This window comes from Mus caroli, unplaced genomic scaffold, assembly GCF_978045245.1.
Source record: "Mus caroli unplaced genomic scaffold, Mus_caroli_1 scaffold_6, whole genome shotgun sequence".
Classification (NCBI taxonomy): domain Eukaryota; kingdom Metazoa; phylum Chordata; class Mammalia; order Rodentia; family Muridae; genus Mus; species Mus caroli.
In genome coordinates, this window is record NW_028227261.1 from 93652984 (window position 1) to 93662458 (window position 9475).

The 9475-nt window shown below is 42.8% G+C and overlaps 1 pseudogene; it reads left to right on the plus strand.

The window, feature by feature from the left end:
• LOC110288271 (major urinary protein 2-like) overlaps nucleotides 1-8856 on the plus strand; it is a 51865-nt pseudogene extending 43009 nt beyond the window's left edge.
• The last annotated feature ends 619 nt before the right edge of the window (nucleotides 8857-9475 follow it).

Genomic DNA, 9475 nt, shown 5'->3' on the forward strand with positions numbered 1-9475 from the left:
TCTTGATTCACCTTTGGTACCTGGTATCTGTCTAGGAACTTCTCCATTTCATCCAGGTTCTCCAGTTTTGTTGAGTATAGCCTTTGGTAGAAGGATCTGATGGTGTTTTGGATGTCTTCAGGATCTGTTGTTATGTCTCCTTTTTCATTTCTGATTTTTGTTAATTAGGATGCTTTCCCTGTGCCCTCTAGTGAGTCTGGCTAAGGGTTTATCTATCTTGTTGATTTTCTCAAAGAACCAGCTCCTTGATTGGTTGATTCTTTGAATAGTTCTTCTTGTTTCTACTTGGTTGATTTCTCCCCTGAGTTTGATTATTTCCTGCTGTCTACTCCTCTTGGGTGAATTTGCTTCCTTTTGTTCTAGTGCTTTTAGGTGTGTTGTCAAGCTGCTAATGTGTGCTCTCTCTAGTTTCCTTTTGGAGGCACTCAGAGCTATGAGTTTTCCTCTTAGAAATGCTTTCATTGCGTCCCTTAAGTTTGGGTATGTTGTGGCTTCATTTTCATTGAACTCTAAAAAGTCCTTAATTTCTTTCTTTATTCCTTCCTTGACCAAGGTATCATTGAGAAGAGTGTTGTTCAGTTTCCACGTGAATGTTGGCTTTCTATCATTTATTTTGTTATTGAAGATCAGCCTTAGTCCATGGTGATCTGATAGGATGCATGGGACAATTTCAATATTTTTGTATCTCTTGAGGCCTCTTTTTTGACCAATTATGTGGTCTATTTTGGAGAAGGTACCATGAGGTGCTGAGAAGAAGGTATATCCTTTTGTTTTAGGATAGAATGTTCTGTAGATATCTGCCAGATCTATTTGATTTATAACTTCTGTTAGTTTCACTGTGTCCCTGTTTAGTTTCTGTTTCCATGATCTGTCCATTGGTGAAAGTGGTGTGTTGAAGTCTCCCACTATTATTGTATGAGGTGCAATGTGTGCTTTGAGATTTACTAAAGTTTCTTTAATGAATGTGGTTGCCTTTGTATTTGGAGCATAGATATTCCGGATTGATAGTTCCTCTTGGAGGATTTTACCTTTGATGAGTATGAAGTGTCCCTCCCTGTCTTTTTTAATGACTTTGGGTTGGAAGTCAATCTTATCAGATATTAGAATGGCTACTCCAGCTTGTTTCTTCCTACCATTTGCTTGGAAAATTGTTTTCCAGCCTTTCATTCTGAGGTAGTGTCTATCTTTTTCTCTGAGATGAGTTTCCTGTAAGCAGCAAAATGTTGGGTCTTGTTTGTGTAGCCAGTTTGTTAGTCTATGTCTTTTTATCGGGGAGGTGAGTCCATTGATATTAATAGATATTAAGGAAAAGTAATTGTTGTTTCCTGTTATTTTTGTTGTTAAAGTTGGCATTCTGTTCTTGTGGCTTTCTTCTTTTAGGTTTGTTGAGGGATTACCTTCTTGTTGTTTCTAGGGCGTGGTTCCTGTCCTTGTATTGTTTTTTTTTTCTGATATTATCCTTTGAAGGGCTGGATTGGTGGAGAGATAATGTGTGAATTTGGTTTTGTCGTGGAATACTTTGGTTTCTCCATCTATGTTAATTGAGAGTTTGGCTGGGTATAGTAGCCTGGGCTGGAATTTGTGTTGTTTTAGTGTCTGTATAACATCCGTCCAAGATCTTCTGGCTTTCATAGTCTCTGGTGAAAAATCTGGTGTAATTCTGATAGGCTTGCCTTTATATGTTACTTGGCCTTTTTCTCTTACTGCTTTTAGTATTCTATCTTTATTTAGAGCATTTGTTGTTCTGATTATTATGTGTCAGGAGGTATTTCTTTTCTGGTCCAGTCTATTTGGAGTTCTGTAGGCTTCTTGTATGTTCATGGGCATCTCTTTCTTTAGATTTGGGAAGTTTTCTTCTATAATTTTGTTGAAGATGTTTGCTGGTCCTTTGAGTTGAAAATCTTCATTCTCATCCACTCCTATTATCCGTAGGTTTGGTCTTCTCATTGTGTCCTGTATTTCTTGGATGTTTTGAGTTAGGATCTTTTTGCGTTTTACATTTTCCTTGATTGTTGTGCCGATGTTCTCTATGGAATCTTCTGCACCTGAGATTCTCTCTTCCATCTCTTGTATTCTGTTACTGATGCTCATATCTATGGTTCCAGATTTTTTTCCTAGGGTTTCTATCTCCAGTGTTTCCTCATTTTGGGTTTTCTTTATTGTGTCTACTTCCCTTTTTAGGTCTAGTATGGTTTTGTTCATTTCCATCATCTGTTTTGATGTGTTTTCCTGTTTTTCTTTAAGGACTTCTACCTGTTTGATTGTGTTATCCTGTTTTTCTTTAAGGATTTGTAACTCTTTAGCAGTGTTCTCCTGCAATTCTTTAAGGGATTTTTGTGCTTCCTCTTTACTGTCTTCTACCTGTTTACCAGTGTTCCTTTGTATTTCTTTAAGTGTGTTATTAAAGTCCTTCTTGATGTCCTCTACCATCATCATGAGATATGCTTTTAGATCCGTGTCTAGCTTTTCCGGTGTGTTGGGGTGCTCTGGACTGGGCAAAATGGGAATGCTGGGTTCTGATGATGGTGAGTGGTCTTGGTTTCTGTTAGTAAGATTATTACGTTTACCTTTCGCCATCTGGTAATCTCTGGGGTTAGTTGTTATTGTTGTCACTGTTTAAAGATTGGAGCAGAAGCTGTGTTCCACTCACCCGAAGTCTCAAAATCCTGTGGCGGTTGTGGTGGGTAGCTGGCGGGTGTCAGCCGACCTTGCACTCTAGCTACCCCGGTGCTGGTCCGGCCGGAAGAGGCCAGTGGCCCTACTCAGGCCGGTTTTCTGCTTCCCTAACTAATGCAGTCTCAGGTCCCGCATGCAATTGGATTGGAGCAGAAGCTGTGTTCCACTCACCAGAAGTCTTAAGATCCTGTGGCGGGTGTTGTGGGTAGCTGGCGAGTGTCAGCCGACCCTGCGCCCTAGCTATCCCAGTGCTGTTCTGACCGGAAGAGGCTTGTGGCCCTACTCAGGCCGGATTTCTGCCTCCCCAACCAAAGCAGTCTCAGGTCCTGCGTGATTGGACTGGAGCAGAAGCTGTGTTCCACTCACCAGAAGTCTCAAAATCCTGTGGCGTGGGTCGTGGGTAGCTGGCGGGCGTCAGCCGTCCCTGCGCTCTAGCTACCCCGGTGCTGGTCCGGCCGGAAGAGGCCTGTGGCCCTACTCAGGCCGGTTTTCTGCTTCCCTAACTAATGCAGTCTCAGGTCCCGCATGCAATTGGATTGGAGCAGAAGCTGTGTTCCACTCACCAGAAGTCTTAAGATCCTGTGGCGGGTGTTGTGGGTAGCTGGCGAGTGTCAGCCGACTCTGGGCCCTAGCTACCCTGGTGCTGTTCTGACCGGAAGAGGCTTGTGGCCCTATTCAGGCCGGATTTCTGCCTCCCCAACCAAAGCAGTCTCAGGTCCCGCGTGATTGGACTGGAGCAGAAGCTGTGTTCCACTCACCAGAAGTCTCAAAATCCTGTGGAGGGGGTCGTGGTTAGCTGGCGGGTGTCAGCCGACCCTGCGCTCTAGCTACCCTGGTGCTGTTCAGGCTGGAAGAGCAGAACAGTCTCTTTTCTTGCTGAAGAAAGTCACCGTTGGCCCTCCTCCAGAATGTAGCCAAGATAAGTAACCTCAGTTACACAGAGCTGAGCCTTTTTGGGCGACACCTGATATCCCATGTCCCCCAGAGCCTATAGGAGATTCTGGGTCCCTTTCTTGCATTTTTTTTTCTTCAGTTTCTGCTGCAACATGAAGGTCACCTGCATACTGAGCCAGAGTTATATCTGGGTGATTGACTCTGTACTCACCCAGGTCCTCATGAAGAGCTTCATCAAAAATAGTGGGGGAGTTCTTATAACCTTGAGGCAGGCAAATCTAGGTAAGTTGTCCATTAATTCCTTTTCCAGGGCCATGCCATGCAAAGGCAATATATTCCTGGCTCTTGCGGGCCAAGGGTATGCTAAAGAAAGTATCCTGTAAGTCGAGGACAGAATACCATTTCTGATCTGGAGTTAGAGAGCTCAACAGAGTATTAGGGTTAGGTACTGTGGGATGTATGTCCATTACTCTGATGTTAACTTCTCACAGATCTTGGACAGGGCGATAGTCATTGGACTTTAGCTCTTTCACAGGCAATAATGGAGTGTTCCAAGCCAAATGACATGGCCTGAGGACTCCCACCGCCAGCAGTTTCCAGATATGGGACGTTATCCCCTTCCATGCCTCTTGGTATATTGGCTATTGGCAGACTCACATTGGATCTGCTCCTGGCTTGAGCTCTACAAACACAGGGAGTCGATGATTTGCAAGTCCTATTCCTCCAGTCTCTGCCCATGACTGGGGAATTATTTCCAGCCAGATATCTAGATCTTGTTCAGGGCTGGCTGGTGATTCATATAGTCTATATTCATCCTCAGAGGCCAGGTATAGTGTCAATACCTGATTGGATTTCCATTCTGGTCCATTAATTGGACTTTCCCAGGGTCAAAATGAATATGAGCTCTCATTTTGGTTAGTAAATAACTCCCCAACAAGGGATATGGGCAGTCAGGGATCACTATTAAGGAGTGGGACACTTGTCCAGTTCCCAAGTCTACTGTCCATTGGTTAATCCATGAATATTGCTTGGCGCCTGTGGCTCCCTGGTCCCAGGAATTTTTACTAGACAATGGTCCTTCCACCTTTATGAGCACAGAATGTTGGGCTCCAGTATCCACCAGGAAGTTCAGAGGCTCCCGCCCCCTCTGAGGGTTACCCTGAACTGGAGGAGGGGGTCTGAGCCCCAACCCCCTCAGTCTTCTTCTTCCTCAGTGACCATGATTTTGTATCTAAGCTTTTTCCTTGGGCACTCTCTGGCCCAATGTCTGTCCTCTTTATAGTAAACACACTGATTCTTACCCAAGGCTGGTTGATGACTCTCTCTGGGTTCTGACTGGTAGGTTTATTTTGGCTTCGTCCCTTCTGCAATGTTCTGGACCTGGTGCCTCCTCTCCTTCTGGTCTGAATTACCATGGGCTAGCAGGATTTTTGCCGTATCTTTGCTTGACACCTTCCCTGCTTTAGCCTTTTTCTCATCTTTAGTTTCCCTGTTATGGTATGCTTTCTCTGCCACTCCCAGTAAATCTCTCAATGATATTTTTCCTAATCTCTCCAGGTTCTGAAACTTCATTCTTATATCAGGTGCAAATTGGTTTATGAATGCTAGCACCACAATGTTTGTGTTCACCAAATATTCAGGATCTAAGTGTGTGTAACTGGGAAAAGCATCCATAATCCTCTGGAGAAACTCTGCAGGCTTCTCATTATCTCTCTGCCTGACATTATAAACCCTAGTCAAATTGGTGGGTTGCTTAGCAGCAGCCCTGAGACCTGCCATCTTAGTCTGCCCATAAACCAGGAGACACTCCCTAAATACTCTTGTGTTGTAATCCCAGGCTGGCCTATTCCCTTCTAACAGCTTGGAGCAGGTTGGCTTGGACCTGGCTTGCCACAGCCGGCTAGTCCACCTAGGGTGTTGTCTTCCGACCTAGGTAAAGTCTATTATCCTGCCACCTCTGCAGCTTTCCTCCAAGATGCCACTACCTGTTGAGGGGCTGAACCTGTTTTCCTGACACTATCATGACAAAGCAGCAATCCTGACAAAGCATCGAGATCCTGGCATTGTGGGGGATGTCTCCCACCCACCCCCTTATAAGCTTAGACTCATAAGTAAACATTGGCCTTGATCAGAGAACTTGTCCTGGCTTGTTATGTCTCTTGCAGCCTTTCCCATACAAAACCCCATCTTTCCTTTTAGGAACCTAGTAACCCTTGTCTTCTTGCAAGTATAATGGCCTCCTGAGAGGGAACCTTTCATCTATAGCCTCTGGGTTTTGAGTTGGGGCACCATTGGTTCCCAGAATATTCTTCTTGCCCTCCAGGATGATGTGTTCCCTCTTCACTGTAGTAAAGAGAATCTGCAATACTCACAATAATCCCAAGTGGGCTGATGGGTAAAAAGAATGTATATAGTAAACCAATGACCTCTTTAGGGTTGTGAGAGAACTCAGCATGTTCTTGTCTCCAATTATAAAGGTCAGCTGTGGTGAAGGGTCAGAAATGATATTCCTGTTTACTTTGGTCATCTATTGGGGCCAGTGGCTCTCAGGGTTAGGACAGAGGAATCTGCCTCTGGTGCTGTGGCCTAGAAAGTGTCACAGTACATCTGCTAATAGTCCTCTGGGTGTGCCCTCACTCCATGAACAATGTGGACAAGAGGAAGCTATTTCTTTGGGAAGGAATTTTAATGTAGAAAAGGTATGATCAGTGAATAGTTACTTCTGATTCTGAATGTGCTTTGGGGTACTCTTGAAGCCAAGTGGGACCTGTGAGGGGACATGTATAGTGCCCCAATCTATTAGACAAATGAATGGCTTCAGATCTTGAAGTAAGACCAGCTATTCAGATCAAACAATGCTTGAGGACCTCTGTTCTCACTGAGAGGCAGGGACAGTATGCTAAGTATTGTGACAACTGGCATGAGATCTACCCCTGTGTATGCTCAGGCCCTAACCCATAGGCTGGAGTTCAAGTGGAAACATGTGCATGTGGTATCCCTGCTCCTTCTCCCTTAACCATTTGCTTATCTATTGCAGATTAATGGGGAGTGGTTTTCTATTCTCCTGGCCTCTGACCAAAGAGAAAAGGTAGAAGAACATGGCAGCATGAGACATTTTCTGGAGCACATCCATTTCTTGGAGAATTCCTTAGCTTTTAAACTCCATACTGTGTAAATGAGATGCTCCTAGCTGAGAAAGAACAAATGAAAACATGGTATGGTCTCACACCTACAAACACTCAGGATTCGGGGAAGAGATGCCTCTTAGTATGTACATCTGTACACACATCCTGAGTCTGTATCCAAAACTAGAACGCTTCATGTGACACTGAACTAAGATCTCATAACCAGGGGTTTTACAAAAGTCAGAGACAAGAGTTGGTGACAGGAATTAATTTACTAGGAGTTCGATAAGAAATGATCAGAGACAATTTTGAAACCACATTAATGAGTCAGAATACCACAAGTTAAGATTACGTGATCATGTAATAAATGTTTATTACTAGTTGTTAGGAAAAGAAATCCACCCCTTTCTACTTGCCTTTTCCTGCAGTAACACGATAATAATAATTCTCTATGGTACCGTGAACCACATCGGGTCACAGTACAGAGGGCTAATTTGAGGCAAATGGTAGAAATCTGGCTGATAATCTACACTGAAGGTTGGCACTGGTGAAACTTGGAAGTAGTTGCAGTTGTAGTGAAGATGAGAAGTGATTGTTATTTTATTTTTTCTTTGTGATTGCTAAATCATCAGATATAAATGAAATTATGTAAATAAAAGCCTCCTGCTAATTTTACAAAAATAGTCAAAAGTTAAATGGATTTAGAAACTGGAGACATGTATAGAGTACAGAATCAAGAAGCCATCCAGATCAAAATCCCTTACACACCAGCTCACTTGGTTTTACCTTATAGATGAAGAGTGCTCTGAAATATTTTTGGTTGCTGACAAAACAAAAAAGGCTGATGGATATTCTGTGACATGTGAGTATATAAAATGTCTCTCTCTATATACACACACAAGATTAGTAAACCATAATACCTTTAGTGTGTGTGTGTGTGTGTGTATGTTGCTAGAGTTTGAATGCAGAAACTTGCACCTACTAGTCAAATGGGTATCATCTAATAGCTAACACCCTGTGGCAGACAAGTGGGATAAGTAGGGGTAGATGTGATCTTTCTGATTCTGCCTTGTAGCTAGCAGGGGTACATATCATTCAGGGTGTAGCAGCAGATATTTGATACAGCAAGATTATAAAAGAGAGAAACATGTTCCTTGAGGCTGATGAGGGAGGTAGATAAGCCTAGAAGATGAGAGAGTGGTGCTCCTGTGGCTGCCCTTCAATAGTGGTCTGTACAACTCAGAGTCCCTTTTCTTAGAAGTTACTTCTTGAAGTTTAGAAAGCTAAACACAGAAAGGCTCAGACACTTCCCTCATCTATTCCAGGTTATGTATTTTAATGATTTTATATTTGGAGTAGAACAAGAAAAGAAAATTCATCATTTACTGCACAACAAAGAATTTCTGATCTTTGTTCCATTTCCTCGACAGAAGATGGATTCAATACACTTACTATAACTTAAGACAGACTATGACAATTATGTTATGTTTCATCTCAGGATGAGGATACCTTCCAGCTGATGGAACTCTTTGGTAAAGTATTTTCACACAGACAATGATCTTGGGTTGGGAAAAGAAGAAAGAACCTACATCTTTAATATGGTCTTCCCAGCTTTGTCCTGCCTCATTCTCACCTCCTGAAGATTGGTGCTCACCTCCATCATCCCTTGAGCATAGTGATGGAAGCACTCTGAAATCTCTCAGTGAGACAGAAGGATATTCTATGGATGTTAAATCTAGGATAGATCATACCAGTGCCTATCAATCATGATGTCACCCCTTTACCCATCCTTATGGGGAAGTCCTTGCCCCCTCACTCAGGCTGTGGTCAATGCACATGATAAAGCTGCTACACTCACTGTTGATCTTCTCACAGACTGCGAACCAGATTTGAGTGAAGACATTAAGGAAAAGTTTGCAAAATTATGTGAGGAGCATGGAATTATTAAAGAAAATATCATTGACCTATCCAATGCCAGTAAGTCAGAATTTGTTTATTTTTCTCATCCTGAATATGTTATCATAGAGGAAACTAACCCAGTTGGCTACCAGTAATTTTTGAACGCTGGAGAGTCTTATCCTTTTTCTTGGGGAAATAAAGTGGACCTGGTACCTGAACATGTTCTTGTTCTCACGCTATAGATCGCTGCCTCGAGGCCTGAGAAAGAATGGCCTGAGCCTTCAGGTGGGCAATATCCAATGAGAGCAAGGAGGGGGTTGGTGGACTTGGAGAGGTTTTCTAAAAGTATTGGCATTTGGTGCCCAAATTAAAATAAAAATAGTTTAATTAGGAATCTTTGAGGAAAGCTTGAAAATTGGCTTTGAAGTATCAGGATATGTGATCTAGTACTTCCTTGAGCTTTGAAGTAAAGTGACCCAAGCACTTAGGCAAGTAAATAAGGATTTGAGTTTTACATAGTTGCTGTATAGTTGTCTAAAAAAGGCTCAGCAATGGGTTCAATATAATTAGCAGAGAGAGTAGCAGGATGTGATACAGTTGCTCTTCAGTGTCTGTGGTTCCCCTCAATCCTACTTGAGATAGTAACATCTTAATCTGCACTCCGTACAACCTTGGCTTCTTACCTGGGAGTGGATATAACTGATCACCACTTCTCGACCAGTCTGAGAAGTAGTCTTATCTGGCCCTCCCTTCTCATCCAGTCCAAGACTTCACTCATATAAAGTGTTAAGTCATTAAATGTAGCCATGGATTTTATCATTATTCCACAATTTACCTAACATTCTTCAGAGCTTCTTACGAAAAAGAAGCAAGCCACAGGT